General features: G+C 45.4%; 1 protein-coding gene across 3 annotated transcripts in view; it reads left to right on the forward strand.

Annotated features, from left to right (window-relative positions):
* The first annotated feature begins 3,276 nt into the window (after positions 1-3,276).
* The window catches only part of LOC147100557 (PR domain zinc finger protein 2-like), a 176,181-nt gene continuing 163,606 nt past the window's right edge, over positions 3,277-15,851 (forward strand). For all 3 annotated transcript variants that reach the window (XM_085966927.1, XM_085966928.1, XM_085966929.1), the window contains exon 1: positions 3,277-3,367. The gene's annotated coding sequence lies outside the window, so the exon portion shown is untranslated. The remainder of the gene's footprint in view (positions 3,368-15,851) is intronic.

Here is a 15,851-nt window from a genome sequence, read left to right on the forward strand (position 1 = left end):
CCCCCCCCCGAGGGTCGCGCCCCCCCCCCGAGGGTCGCGGCCCCCGCAGAGGGTCGCGCCCCCCCCCCCCCCCCCCCCCGAGGTGAAGACCGCCAATTGCGGCTGTGCGAGACGGCCGGGGGGCCGGTTGCCAGGGTGACGCTTGACGCTTAGCAAGCCCCGCCCCCCGGCCGAGCCGGAGGGAGACGCCGCTTCTCAGCTCCCGCTGCGGGCGCACCCTAGCGGCGCTGGGCTGAGGCTCGGCCCTCCAGCCTTCAAGTGGGGCCGGGGAGGTGCCTAGCTCGGGCGTGGGTGTGAAGGAGAAGCCGAGGCTTCGAGGCCTACCTGGAAAAACGGGGAAAGGTAGGAAAATTAATGAGATTAGATAAGTTAATTACTTTCTAAATCATTTTTTTTTTAAATGTGTTTTAAAAAGCAACGTTTTTTTTTTAAGACGCAGAAAGCGGGAAAAAGAAAGGAAAAGTTTGGAATCAAGATGGCGGCGACTCACCTCGGTTCAGAAGGATAAGGCCCGGCCACACACGCACCGATTGGCCCGGCGGCACATGCCAGCAACCCGGCGTACGATTGGTCGAGCTCGAGGTCACTCTGTCGCTAATGAGCGGATAATGAGATGCTAATGAGCGGAACGTTGAAGGTTTTTGGGATACCGCGGGCGCGATTTTAGCCCGGCCGAAACGTAAATACGCTTAAAACCATCTCGGAAGCGTAAGCTTTCTTTGGAGGTAACGCACGCGTAGGTACGCCCTGTAACTTTCGAGCGCATAGCCCGACAGATGCACACGCGATGACAGACAGAATGACAGACAGACAGACAGAAGTACCGATTTATATATAGACTAGCTGACGTGCCCGGCGGTGCCGAGGCTTTTTCGAGGGCATGTTGTTGTTGGAAAAGAGAGAGAGAGAGCGACTGGGGGTGGGGAAGAGAGAGAGAGAGAGAGAGAGAGCGACTGGGGGGGGGAGAGAGAGAGAGAGCGCGACGGGGGGGGGGGAAGAGAGAGCGCGACTGGGGGTAGAGAGAGAGCGACTGGGGGGGGTAGAGAGAGAGCGCGGGTGGGGGGGGAAGGGAGGGCGGGGGGAGAAGGGAGGGGGAAGGGAGGGGGGGAAGTGGGGGAAGGGAGGGGGAAGGAAGGGGGGGGAAGGAGGGCGGGGGGGGAGGAAGGGAGGGCTTGAGGCTGAGAGACAGGCACGGCCACGCCCGGTTGCCGGGTTAACCCTGCCGCGCCGCCCCGCACTGCCGAGAGCCCAGCTCTCCGAGCCCCGCACCCCCCCCCCGGCCGAGAGCCGCGCTCTCCGAGCCCCGCCCCCCCCCCGGCCGAGAGCCGCGCTCTCCGAGCCCCGCCCCCCCCCGGCCGAGAGCCGCGCTCTCCAAGCCCCGCCCCCCCGGCCGAGAGCCGCGCTCTCCAAGCCCCGCCCCCCCGGCCGAGAGCCGCGCTCTCCAAGCCCCAGCCGGCCCGCACTCCCGTTGCCGGGGTAACCCGAACCGCACTCTCGAGAGCCCCCGCCCGAGCCGAGCGCGGAACAGAGTCTCACCTGCTCCTGCTGCGCGCGCACCCTGACCCTCGTGGCTGACGCCGTTGCCCCGGGTAACGTGACACGGCCGGGGGGGGGTGCAGGTGGTGAGGAGCTTAGCAGCAGCCCAGTTACCTAGCTCGGGCCTGGCTGGGCAAGAAAGGCCCAGGCTTTCAGGCCTAAGAAAAAAACGGGCAAAGGTAGGAAAAAGAATGTTCAGGTTAGATAAAATATTTACAAATGAGTGATTTATTTTAAAAGAATTTAATAAATTGAATTTTATTTTGCTGGAATGTATATTTGAAAAGAAAGACGCAGAAAGCAGGAAAAAGAATGGAAGCAAGATGGCGGCGACTCACCTCGGTTCAGAACGATAAGGCCCGCCCACACACGCACCGATTGGTCAACCGTCAGGTCACCAAAGCGTAGGATTGGTCAATCGTCCCATCACTCGACCGTAGGAGGGCCGGCCGCACGCGGCAGCAAGCCGCCGTACGATTGGTCAACCTCGAGGTCACTCTGTCGCTAATGAGCGGATAATGAGATGCTAATGAGCGGAACGTTGAAGGTTTTTCAGATACCGCGGGCGCGATTTTAGCCCGGCCGAAACGTAAATACGCTTAAAACCGTCTCGGAAGAGTAAGCTTTCTTTGGAGGTAACGCGCGCGTAGGTACGCCCTGTAACTTTCGAGCGCATAGCCCGACAGACGCACAGGCGATGACAGACAGAATGACAGACAGACAGATGTACCGATTTATATATATAGATAGAAGATAAGATATAGATATAGATAGAATAGATATATATAAATAATAAAGATAGATACAGAACAGAATGAAATAGTTCACAATCAAATGCATCTTTGTATGACTGGTTTGTAATGGTGATGAAAATGATGCACGGGTTCTCCTCCAACAATTCAGTGGGAAAATGGATCACCTGGGGGGGAAAACTAAGCCATAAAGCCTAGGATGGTCGCAGGTACGTGTCCTGGTTGTGCAGATCTCACCTATGGTAGCTGGAGGAATGCTACAATTCAGCATTTCCGGGGGTGATCAGGGCTGGAAAGTGCCCGTGTGTGGATGTTGGGAGAGGAATCCGTCCGTGTGATGTCTCCCCTGGTGGAATGTCCTGTCAGCAGTTGCAGGTGAAAAACGGCCACTTTGGGCGAGCAAGCAGGGAGGCAGGTGGAACTGTACCACAGCATAGGAGAGAAGAGGGTTAACGACAGAAAACGCGCGGCTCTTCTCGCACCCCAAGCAGAATAAAGTTTACCAAACACATTTTCGTGGAGACGATGTCCCACTGATCTGTGAATCTCGAAGGAGGTTCCTCTGGCAAACGCACTCTCAGGCCACGATAACATATTAGCAATAAAGGTGACAATAGGTGAAGTGTGTGTGAGGGGTTTGACCCCAGGCCAGGCCTGAGGGACAGTTAGTCAGACGCGCCTTGCCAGCACCCGCCGCCATCTTGCGGGGAGCCGAGCCGCCTTCCCGAGCCCATTAAAGTCCTCCAACCGCCCGCCAACACCCGCTTTACCTCAGCTTTCGCCTTCCCCTATCGGCCGGGGCGGGGGGGCGAAATCCGGCTTTCCAGTCCCGTCACTTCGAAAGTGTCGCCCACCCGCGCCGGAATGACACCGGCTTTCCAGGCGGAGTGCTCCTCGACCCAGTCCGTGTCCGTCCTCCCCTGCCTGCCGAGTCTGCCCACTAATCCCCGTCAGCCAGACACACGGCGTCAACTTTAACCCCGAGCGAAGCGAGCCAGACCCGGACTATAGCTGAACCGGATCCCGAGCCGAGCCGGATCAGAGCCTCCAACAGCCGGACCATGGCCGGCTCCGGACAGGTAACTTGGCATCATTTAATATTGTTCATTTAAAATGCTCTTTATTTTTTTTAATTCAAATCTCGGCTCTTTTGTCTTCCAATTTAAACAATAACTGTTTCCAGTTTTGCATCCTTCAATATTTCACATTATTTGTCAGGTGTTTAATGGCACCTTTTCCTGTTTTAACATTTTCCAACCTAAAACTTGGTTTGATTTTGAAAGTTGGGAATGTTGACTGTCCTGTTCTCGCAGCAAAACAAATCAATTCGATGCGTTTAATCGACTTTTAATTGTACTTGTAAGGAGGGGATCCATAAAATAAAACGATTTTTTTCTATCGACGGTAAATTAAATTTTTGGGGGCGGGGTTGGGATTTAAATGGAATATTCTTATCATATTGGACTCTTCAAATTCCAGTTTTGTTCAATCATATTTTTTAAGTGCTTATGTTGTGAATTTGACAACATTAGGAGGGATTTTATTCTGGTTCAGAGAGAAAAAGCAAATTCTGTATTTAGTTTAAAAGAATGAATAATTCAGAGGGGAAAGGTGTGTTACAGCAACACAAGGATTACACTTTTTGCCTCTACTGTGCTTTATCTGTATGATTGTTGAATATAATGTGGAGAAGTGTGAAGTTATCCACTTTGGTAGGAAAAATAGAAAAGCAGAATATTTTCTAAAAGGTGAGAGAGGCTGGGAAATGTTGGTATTCAGAGAGACCTGGGTGTCGTTGTACACGAATCCCAGAAAGTTAACATGCAGGTACAGCAAGCAATTGGGAAAGCAAATGGTATATTAGCCTTTATTACAAAAGGATTGGAGCATAAGAGTAAAGAAATCTTACTGCAATTATATACAACTTTGGTGAGACTACACCTGGAGTACTGTGTATGGTTTTGGTCTCCTTACCTAAGTCAGGATATACTTTCCTTAGCGGGAGTGCAACGAAGGTTCATTAGACTGATACCTGGGATGAGGGGATTGTCCTATGAGGAGAGATTGAGTAGACTAGGCCTATATTCCCTAGAGTTTAGAAGAATGAGAAATGATCTCATTGAAACATATAAAATTCTTGAGAGGCTTGACAGGGTAGATGCTGAGAGAGTGTTTCCCCTGGCTGGGGAGTCTTGAACTAGGCGCCACAATCTCAGAATAAAGGGTCAGCTATTTAGGACTGAGCTGAGGAGAAATTTCTTCACTCAAAGGGTTGTGAATCTTTGGAATTCTCTACCCCAGAGGGCTGTGGATGCTCAGTCGTTGAGTATATTCAAGACAGAGATTGATAGATTTTTGGATACGAAGGGAATCAAGGGATGTGGGGACAGTGCGGAAAGGTGGAGTTGAGGTAAAAGATCATCCATGATCTTACTGAATGGTGGAGCAGCTCCTATTTCTTCTGTTCTTATGATATATTATAAATCACATTAAGTTATTGTGGTTTGCTGAAGTTGATTGCAGATCAAGTACTTGTAAGTATAATTTGTTTTGAAATCTTCAAAGCTTTTGAGAGAAATAATGTGTTTGTGTAATTTGTATTCTTGTCTGATAGTTTGGTAATCCACTAATAAAATATATTTATGTAGTGTTCTGTGAATAAAAGATAGTTTAGTGGTTGATAATTATGGTATTTACAGCAAAACGTAATTCCTAACAATGTGTATTTTCTTAAACCCTGGTCTTGCCTAAAGCTTTTTATAATCAATAGAGGAAATCCGACCTCAGTAAGAGGAATGGCTTTGTTAGTTCCTATGGTTAGTATGGTTTGACTCTACTTGATGAGACTCCTTGGCATGTTAAGAGGTTTCCTAAATTTGCTGCCACCTGTAAAGGATAAGATAACTTTATAGAATGCTAAATATCTGCACAAGTAAAACTGCTTAACAACTCGGGTTTTTCAGGTGTATCCATTCATACAAGTTTCAGACGTGTAACCCTTTTATTAAAATGGTTGAAATTAATTTATACTTAAGGTCCAAAAATCTGTTTTAAAATCTGTGGATTTGGTTCGAGATTGTGTGGTGATGTCCTGGGGCCAATATTTATCCCTCAATCAACATCACTAAAACAGATTATCTGGTCATTATCACATTGCTGTTTGTGGGAGCTTGCTGTGTGCTAATTGGCTGCCGTGTTTCCTACATTACAACAGTGACTACAAAGTACTTAATTGGCTGTAAAGCGCTTTGGGATGTCTGGTGGTCGTGAAAGGCGCTATATAAATGCAAGTTTTTTTCTCTTTCAGTGTGATGCGAGGTGGCTTTGAATTGGCATTATTAAAAGCACCTGAATTGTTTAGTAAAACACTGGTGGGAAACCATTTCTATCCTGTTGATTTGATAGGAAAAATTATTCTGATGATGACAAGCTTATCAGTATATCTTAATTGTGTATTCTATAAATCTAGCATTGTCACTTCACTGGCAATATGACTTGTTTTATTTCCTGGTGTAATTCTACTTGAGTGTTTCAATTGCACATCTAAGTGTCAATTATTGGAAGTATTTAATATTTTTACAATATTAATGTCCTCCATCCAGAGAACAACAATCTGAAGGGCAATTAAAATGATCGCTTTACCCCTGAGCAAGTGAGGGGGAAAATCTACTAGGGCTGCTCCAAGCATGTGTGGATGTTCGGTGAGGACAGACCTAGTCTCAGCTGTCATGCCTTCCATGTTCGAATATCCTGTGTCAGTGTCACTCGCTGTCTAGGCTCGCTTATTAAGAATTGCCAGCTGTACGGGTTACTGTAGAGTAACTGGCATCTGTGGAACCTTATACTTTTCGGGTGAGCAAGGGGGAAATTAGCAAGGCCAATAACAGGAAAAATGGGAAAAGTAATAGAGGTTGGGGACTGCTATATTCATAGTTCCACGAAAATGCTGATCTAATCTCGCTTGCAGCGGCATCACTTGCGAGTTATCGGATTATCCTATCTTGTACTGTCTCATTTGTCTCGTTTTTGTGTAAGTCGCAAATGACATAATTATCATTAGATAGTTTGGGGAGGACCAGGGGTCATGCATATAAATGATGCAAGGAAAGCAATAGATTAGATGTTCCCAGAGAATAATAGACCTATGTCAAAGGTCATGTGTCATATACCCAATCTTTGAAGTTCCTCAACCTTTATCTTCAAACGTAACAGAAAACTGTGATATCGGATTGCTATCTTGGATCAAGCTCATGTTGTCTTTGGTTATTTAGTGCATTGATGCCAATTTGCTTTAATGCTGTACAGTTACACTTTTTACGTAATCCTCTTGATTCACAACTTCAAGTTGTTCCCACTATTGCCATCACCAGTGCTTCAACCTCCTGTTATCCTGTTCTCTCTCCAAACACAGCCCTATTTTGGAACGACAGCTGCTAAAAACTAAAAGCTGCTTTTATATTGTGTTTAGCAGCATGTTAGTGCTGTCACGTCTGAGCGTGTGGGTCTTGCTCAGCTGTTGGCAACCCTCAAAGTAACCTTACTGGATTCTCAAAGGTCTGTTGCCAAGAATGCCCTGTTAAATTAAGTCTTTCCACAGCTGACTTTAGTGAATCCAGTGTTTTACTTTGGCAGTGTGAGATCTGTGCATCAGGAGCCAGCGACACTGGCATCCCACTAAATACTGTATAATAAAAATTCCATATGCTCACCATTACACTTTCTAAAATCTATTGGCAGTATTGTAAGGTGTGTTTTTTTATAATTATGAGGGTGGGGGAGCAAAATAAAAGCCTTAGCCCCAGAGAAGATGTATAACTAGTTCCTATCCTCCGACGCTCTTTTTATTGAGAATCCTAGGCAAAGCCCCATAGTGCAGGGCAATGTTCAAAGGAGTAGGAGAGAACACTAAGGTAGATAAATCAATAGTAGTGGTTAGGTGACACCAAGTTTGGGTTTGAAAAGCTTGATGCAGTACTAAGAGGAAGAAAAGATCAAGGGAGGTAATGAGCTCGATTCAGAGATGATGTGGGGGGGGGGGCAGAGAGAGCGGGCAGATCGGAGGACCTCCTCGTAGGACTGCTCCTGGGCCTGGCCAAAGTGGCCATTAACTGGTCCAAGCAGGAGGGGGTCATTCGGCCCAATTGCCTGCCTCTCTTCCGTGGCCATGTTCGTGCCCGGGTGTCCCTGGAAATGGAGCACGTGGTGTCCGCCGGCACACTCGAGGCCTTCCGCGACTGGTGGGCGCCGCGGGGACTGGAGTGCATCATCACCCTGGCCAATCCAATTTTAATTTAATTTGTTAAGTTTTATTTATTGTTTTATTAAGTTACAGACAATTTGTTTAATCACCCAAACCAGAAGAGTACACTCACTTTTCTGATGAAATGGGGAAAAGTACATCAACTGTGAATACATACCTTGGAGCAGCAGTATCCATGTTTTTATTATTTCATGGGCCACTTAGTGCCATGGAGCCTCATGGGCCACATGCAAAGGAAAGAACTTGTATCTACATAGCACCCTTCACATCCAACAGGACCTTTTTTAAAAAAAAAAGCTCTTCGCAACCAGTGAACTCCCTTTGAAGTGCAGTTATTTTTGTTCTGTAGGGAATCGCGGCGACCAACACACACACAGCAAGGCCCCACAACAATGAGATAAATGACCAGTTAATCTGTTCTTGTTGCTGTTGGCTGAGGGATAAATGTTGGCCAGGGCGTTGCGATAAACTCCTCTCTGAATAGTGCCAAGGGATCTTTTACGTCTGTTATCTGAAAAAGCAGACGGGGCGAGGCCTCGGTGATGTCTTATTTGGAAAAACAGGACTTCTAACAATGCAGCAGATTATGTGCTCAAGTGGGGCTTGAACCCGCAACCTTCTGACTTGGAGGTGGGAGTGCTACCACTGAGCCAAGCTGATGAAAGTTTATTTGACCATTCCCATTAATTTTGCACATAGCTTGAGCTGATCTTGTTTAGATTGAAAGTTTATCTACCAATAAGGCACCAATGTTAGCAACAACCCGAAAACCTTCAGGGCCACGGAATTCAAACTTGAGAAAGTAATATAAATACAAATAGAACTGAGTTGTCTGTGCTCTTGGGCCAGATTGTCAGGCCTTGTAAAAGAAAAAGAAAGACTTGCATTTATATAGCGCCTTTCACGACCACCGGACGTCTCAAAGCACTTTACAGCCAATGAAGTACTTTTGAAGTGGAGTTGCTGTTGTAATGTGGGAAACGTGGCAGCCAATTTGCGCACAGCAAGCTCCCACAAATAGCAATATGATAATGACCAGATAATCTGATTTTGTTATGTTGATTGAGGGATAAATATTGGCCAGGACACCAAGGATAACTTCCCTGCTCCTCTTCGAAATAATGCCATGGCACCTGAGAGAGCAGACGGGGCCTCGGTTTAATGTCTCATCCGAAAGGCGACACCTCCGACAGTGCAACACTCCCTCAGCACAGCACTGGAGTGTCAGCCTAGCTTTATGTGCTCAAGTCTCTGGAGTGGGACTCGAACCCACAACCTTCTGACTCCGAGGCGAGTGTGCTACCCACGCTGACACAGCTATATGTGGTTTACAGGTCGTAATTTGAACACTCCTGCAATAAAGCATTTATAGAATTCGGTACCATTTATGTATATAGAAATGTTTGGAGAAATACTATTTTTAGGCCCAGGGAAAGAGTGAACTAGAGTAGAAAATGATGCCGTCTTAATTTCCATGTAGATGGGAGGAAGAATGGCGAGTAGAATGGTATATCTGGAACTAATGAATAAAAGACTTCAGGGAAGCACTGACCATAGTTCTACTGTTAAAGGAGAGAAATGGAAACCAGCGCTTGACATTCCACTGAGAAAGTGACGTCTGTGCTACACCAATCCTCATTTAAAATTTCCCTTAAGTGCAATCTTTTCTAAAGCATAAAGAAACTGCAGTATTATTTGTTATAATTGAAGAATAGTTATTTTTAGTAGTAATGGCTAGTTCACTTTTGTTGCATTAGTGTCTTTTTGTTAAAGTGGTTTTGTGAAATAATTGCTTGCTGCCTAGCTTGTGGGGCTGGTGAACTAGTTCAAATAATGCAGCAGAAAGGATAATAATGTGATTTTTGACCTAAAGGTGTCTAACTTTCGCATTCAATAGCTATATTTCCTTTAAGATATTCTGCCATCTAGGAGCACAATCTATTCGAAGTCTGAACTGATTAAAATTGTGAAATAGTATTTGTGATATGAATCTTATATGCTGTACTTGTGTATTAAAACAAAATCTTCAATAATTGTGAAAGTTTAAAGAACATAATCTAATCTTGGCGTTCAGATGGATAAGATATCCTGCTTGAATTTTACTGTTGTGGGTTCTGGTGGGAGCTGTTGATTAGGTTATCCTCTTGAAAATCACTGGGACAAGCATTTCTACAGAAGCCCTCACCAAAGAAAACAACAGTCTGTATCGTAAGGCAGAAAGATGCATGCCAAGGAGAAAATTTTGGGTGGGACCGGAGGGGAGATGGAAGGCGTGGTCAAAGAATAGATGGGAGGCTTATGCAGACAGAGGGTGGTAGCAAAGTGAGGTGGTTTTGGGAGATCACCAGAACCAGGGGTCACAGTCTAAGGATAGGGGGTAAGCCATTTAGGACAGATGAGGATTTTCTTCACCCAGAGAGTGGTGAACCTGTGGAATTCTCTACCACAGAAGGCAGTAGAGGCCAATTCATTAAATATATTCAAGAAGGAGTTGGATATATTTCTTAAGGCTAAAGGGATCAAAGGATATGGGTGAAAGCAGGGACAGGGTACTGAATTTGGATGATCAGCCATGATCTCATTGAATGGCAGAGCAGGCTTGGGCTGAATGGCCTACTCCTGCTCCTATCTTCTATGTTTCTATTCTAGACCGCAGAGATGTAGTGACTGAGAGATTGTCCTCTGATGATGAAACATGGGAACAAGCAGTAACCCAATGTCTGAGGAATGGAGTGTTTGCAAAGGTATATGGCTGAGGAATGTTGCTCAGATTGGGTAGAGCGAGGCCATGGAGGGATTTGCAAAGGAGAATGAGGATCTTTAAGTTTAGAGCCTGTTCTGCCATTTAATAAGATCATGGAGAATCTTCAACCTCAACTCCACTTTCCTGTTCAATCCCCATATCCCTTGATTCCCTGAGTCCAAAAACCTATCTATCTCAGCCTTGAATATATTCAACGATTCAGCATCCACAGCCCTTTGGGGTAGAGAATTCCAAAGATTCACAACCCTCTGAGTGAAGAAATTCCTCCTCATCTCAGTCTTAACTGTCCGACCCCTTATCCTGAGACTATGCCCCCTAGTCTAGACTCTCCAGCCCAGGGGAAACAACCTCTCCGCATCTACCCTGTCAATCCCCCATAGAATCTTTTATGTTTCAATGAGATCACCTCTCATTCTTCTAAACTCCAGAGAGTGTAGGCCCAATCTCTCCTCCTAGGACAACCCTCACATCCCAGGGATCAATCTAGTGTATGGACCAAGGAGTTTTATATCCGCTGAAATTTATGGAGGGTGGAGAAGCGAGTGTTGGAATAGTTAATCTTTGAATTGACTGAAGGTATGGATTAGGGTTCCATGAGTGTTGGGTAGGGGTGAAAGCACGTAGTATCCCAGAGGCGGAAGAAAGAGACAGAAGAATAGGGTGAGGGTGATGATTTCAGCAAGCTTGAACCTAAGGAAGGTAAGTAAGCTGGGAAGTTAAAAGCTAGGTCAGAAGGGGGTTGAGGTAGCAGGTGGAAGGCCTCATCGAGTAGGTGTCGATGGATTAGATAAAGAGTGGGGAGGAAAACTGCAGAGTGTGGGATGGGGTGGAACTAAATTGGGAAGAGGACTATAGGAGAGGGAGGTGGAAGATCAGCCATGCAGATTGTCCCAGTTTTGAGCAGAGAGAAGTCACAGAATCACAGAATCACAGAAACCCCACAGTGCAGATAGAGGCCATTTCGGCCCATCGAGCCTGCACCGACACATATCCCACCCGATCCCCGTAACCCCTACACCAACACATATCCCACCCTATCCCTGTAACCCCACGTATTTAATCCCCCTAACACTAAGGGTCAATTTTTTATCATAGCCAATCAACCTAACCCGCACATCTTTGGACTGTGGGAGGAAACCGGAGCACCCGGAGGAAACCCACGCAAACACGGGGAGAATGTGCAAACTCCACACAGACAGTCACCCGAGGCCGGATTCGAACCCGGGTCTCTGGCGCTGTGAGGCAACAGTGCTAACCACTATGCCACCGTGCATAGTCTTTGGGCTTCTCTTAATATTTAAGGTGAGGGTGGATGGTGGGTAGGGATATTGGAGGAGATGACTTATGGTAAAGAATTTGGGATGAACCTTTTCAGGAGCAGTGGGAGGATTTGACTGTTGGGCGACAGCATTGGAGCTGTTGATGGTTAAGCCCAATCTGTGGTTAGTACAGCCAGTCATACCAATATGCACTCTAGTCTGAAGCCCCTATGCTTGAGTTCAAGAGGTATTGTGCTTACAGGGAAAATAGTGAGGGTGGGAAACTGTACAGGATCTGGAGGGGATCAAGGTTTCGGAAATAGTGGCAAGAACGGCTGTGAAGTCGATTAATGGAGGTGCTGATGGTGGCAGGCCAGAGGGTAATGTGGTTGGTAATTCGAGAGAATGCTTGTGATGGAGTTGGGGCTGGGAGTCATGTCTTTTTTTCTAGTGTAAAAAAGGGGGATGGGGTTGGATAGATGGAAGATATGGAATTGATCTGAAATGGCTCTGGTGATTGAGACTTCTGAGGTGGAGAGGCTGGTCATGGATTGGGGAGATTATTTGGAGTGTTATGTAGCACATCTCATGTACAGAACAATGTCTCTGAGCATTTTACAGAAATGTGGACACTGACTGAGAGAAAGGGGAGCTGAAAATGAGGTCGGTGGGGTCATTTAACAGAATTATTTTAAGGAGACTTTTGTAGGCTGGAAGGGAAATGGCTGCTTGCTGATGATTCCTTGGTGTTGGGTGCTATTCTCAACTACTGGATAAGGAGGCACTCCATGCCAGCCTACAAGAGCCCCATGACAACATCTAGATTTGGGCTGAAAAGTGACAGTTGATATTTGTGCCACGAGTGCCAGGCAGTGACCATCCCCACCAAGAAAAAGCCCAACCATTTCCCCCTGTTCGTCAGCAGCACTATCGTTGCCAAGCTCCCCACCATCGACACCTTTGGTGTCACCATTGACCAGAAGCGTAACTGGGCCATTCATATTAAGACTGGTTATATGAACAGCGCAGAGGCTGGGTACTTTGTAACAAGTGGCTAACCACTGAAAGCCACTGTACCATCTAGAAGGTTCATGATGAAATTCATGCCACTTACTTGGATGGGCGTAGCAACAACAATACTTGAGAAGTTTGACATTATCCAAGATAGAGCAGTTTTTTTGGCACCCTTGCCACTGGACTCAATATTCCACCCCCTTTATCTCTGGCAGTAGGTACTATCTACAGGATGCACTGCAGCACCTCGCCAACCTAACTTCCTCTACCACCAAGAAGGACGAGAGCAACCAAGCCATGGAAACAGCATCACCAAGTTTCCCTCCAAGTCACTGGCCATCCTGACAAACACATATGACCAATCCATCGTCACTGTGACAGTCTTCTGGAAATCCCCACTGAACACCATAAAGGGAGCACCCTCATCACAAGAAATATACCCACAACCACCACCTCCAGGCAACTAGTGATGGACAGTAAATGCTGCCATGCCAGCATCGTCCATATACTGAGAACAAATGTAAAAAATAGCGATTTCGGGAGGAGTTCCAGAAGGTGAGGGCAGTAGTGGTTAGAAGATTGACCTGCTGATGGAGTGGCGGGAACAAGAAGTAAACCAGTGTCGAAGGGGAAGGGTGCAGTGAGGATGTTGAAGGGGAGGTGGGAAAGATGGTAGAGAGTGAGGTGTTTGAACGTGGAAAAAGTGCTAGAGTCCAAGATGAGATCTGGAGGTGTGTGTCGCTGGTTAACAACTTTGTTAGAATAGCCAGCAGAATTTCACCTGAACGCATTAAACAATTTGTTTAAAAATAGTGAGAGTAATTTCCTCCCCAGTGTGTTTTGATCAGCAGTGAGCTGATTATCTCCCTTTTTATGAGGCTGTTGTCCAGACTGTGTTGTGGAGAGGGTGATCATTCATACGAATTAAAATGAAAGGACGGATACTGGGGATTCATTAGATGTGATGTTTCTAAAATGGATTGAGCAAATTGTGTGTGTGATGGTCACTCATGTTCTAATGTCGTGTCTACCAATTGGAAATAATTCAAAGAAAAAATTAAAACTGAAAGCAGACTTGCTGCAGGTAGAGTTGCTGCCTTGGGAAGTAAGTCATTTGGATAGTGTGTGATGTGCATTGCTTTGCGCTGTTTAGTTGCTAGCTGCAAGTGCAGATTCTATTGCTGTTGATTTAAGTCTGTCCTTAGATTGTTCGATAGTGACAGTGTGGTTTCTGAAGGGAGCACTTGTTTAGTGTGTGATATTTCTTTATCCATAGTATATAAAGAGAAAACAGGTGTGTTCCAGGATACCCCCAACAAACAAAAATAGCTCTATGATGATCATTACAAATGGCACTAATGGGCTGAGTGGTGTAAAAATCATATAACTAGTTGCAGTGTTACACTTACAGCACTTTTGGTATATACAGCTGCATATAGTGACACCGTTATTCCCGGCCGGAATGGAGATGATTCGGTAATTCCCCCATCAATCACACTGTAAGTGACACGGATTGATTTTATGAACATAATTTGTATTGTGTAACTATCCACCACTCATTGCGTTTTGCTAGGGAAATAACCCTGCTTTTACCGGGAGATTTTACTGTAGTTTTCGTCGAGTTTTGTTTGCTGTAGTCCGTAGAGACTCTTTTTAAATAGACTCCGCTGAGTAAATAGACTGCTGTTTGTTGAGTAAATGGACTTTGTTTGCTGTAAGTCCTGTCATAAATCCCACTCCGCCTCCAACTCATTGGTTGAGATAGTGCAGCTCATTGACTGATGCAGTGGTGCCATTACGTACTTCGATAATTATTTTAATCTTTGATGGATCACGGATATGGGGTAGGAGAAGACTTGGTTTACGTACTCCTTTTTATGTCTCTGAAACACTTCAAAGCACTTCACGTAGAATGAGTTACATTATAGTACAACGATGTATCAACTGTTTTGCACACAGCAAGACCCCACAAACATCAATGAGATAGATAACAGTCGATTTATTTTGGTAGTGTTGGTTGATATACCAGGCAAAGCCCTTGCTTTTCTTCAAATAGTATCCTGGGTCCGTTCATATTCAAGGTGTAAAAGCTTGTTCTGGTGAAAATTTAACCTTGCACCGTGTTACTTTGCTTCACGTTCGTTTTAAGGAGTACTTTTGGACAAGAGAATCAGTTAAAACAGCTTTGTGACATTGCCGGTCATACCAGTTTAAAGAATCAAATTTCACGTGGTGTTACATCACAAAGTACCATCAACTGTTTTTTTTTCTTGGACTCTGAAAGCTCTCTTGTGAGGAGCGGGAACCAGCCAAATGATAGCAACTTATTTGTGAGCTATTTTGCCAGCCTCGCATTTGAAGATACAATACCTCAAGGCTGTCTGTGCTATACGTCGACATTACAAAGCAGCTACCATATTCAGAGAACTCTTGGTTTTGTTTTATTGAGAAACCCAGCTGATTGGCAAGACCCCAGCGGAGATGTGACTAATAGTGGGAAAAGGGTCTGCATTTTTAAAAAGAAAACAATTTGAGTTATGAACACATGCCAAACATGGAGGTGAGTACCTCTATACAAAGTGAGAAATTTAAAAGAAACTGTAATTAAATACGTAACACTCAGTAGTGCAAACTATTATGGAAATGGAGTTGTTACTTGGCTGAGGATTATAGTTCTAGGCTTCTCTTTGCTTGTCAAGTCTGCTGACTTAGGGATGGACAAGCCTGACTATCTGGAGAGAAGCGACTTGTGATTTTCACAGTAAACTGCTCCATCTCTACTGTTGTGGTTACGGTGTCTCTTCATGCCTGTGGGAGCTGATGTTGGCCGTGTAAGACGGTACAGGAGCAGTGGTGTACATTCAAGGAGATATTTCACAACTTTCAAGAAAAATATATTCCACTGAGGAAAAAGGGGCGTAAAAGAAAAGACAGCCATCCGTGGCTAAGTAAAGTAATAAAGGATAGTATCCGACTGAAAACAAGGGCATATAAAGTAGCCAAATCTAGTGGGAGGATAGAAGATTGGGAAGCATTTAAAAGCCAGCAAAGAATAACTAAAAGATTAATTAAGAAAGGGAAGATAGATTATGAAAGTAAACTAGCAAAAAATATAAAAACAGATAGCAAGAGTTTCTACAGTTATATAAAAAGAAAAAGGGTGGCTAAAGTGAATGTTGGTCCTTAGAGGACGAGACCGGGAAATTAGTGGTGGGGAACATGGAGATGGCAGAAACGCTGAACAAATATTTTGTATCAGTCTTTAC

The sequence above is a fragment of the Somniosus microcephalus genome, chromosome 25 (assembly GCF_052327205.1).
Source record: "Somniosus microcephalus isolate GS21.2 chromosome 25, FLI_Smic_1.0, whole genome shotgun sequence".
In the NCBI taxonomy this organism is placed as follows: domain Eukaryota; kingdom Metazoa; phylum Chordata; class Chondrichthyes; order Squaliformes; family Somniosidae; genus Somniosus; species Somniosus microcephalus.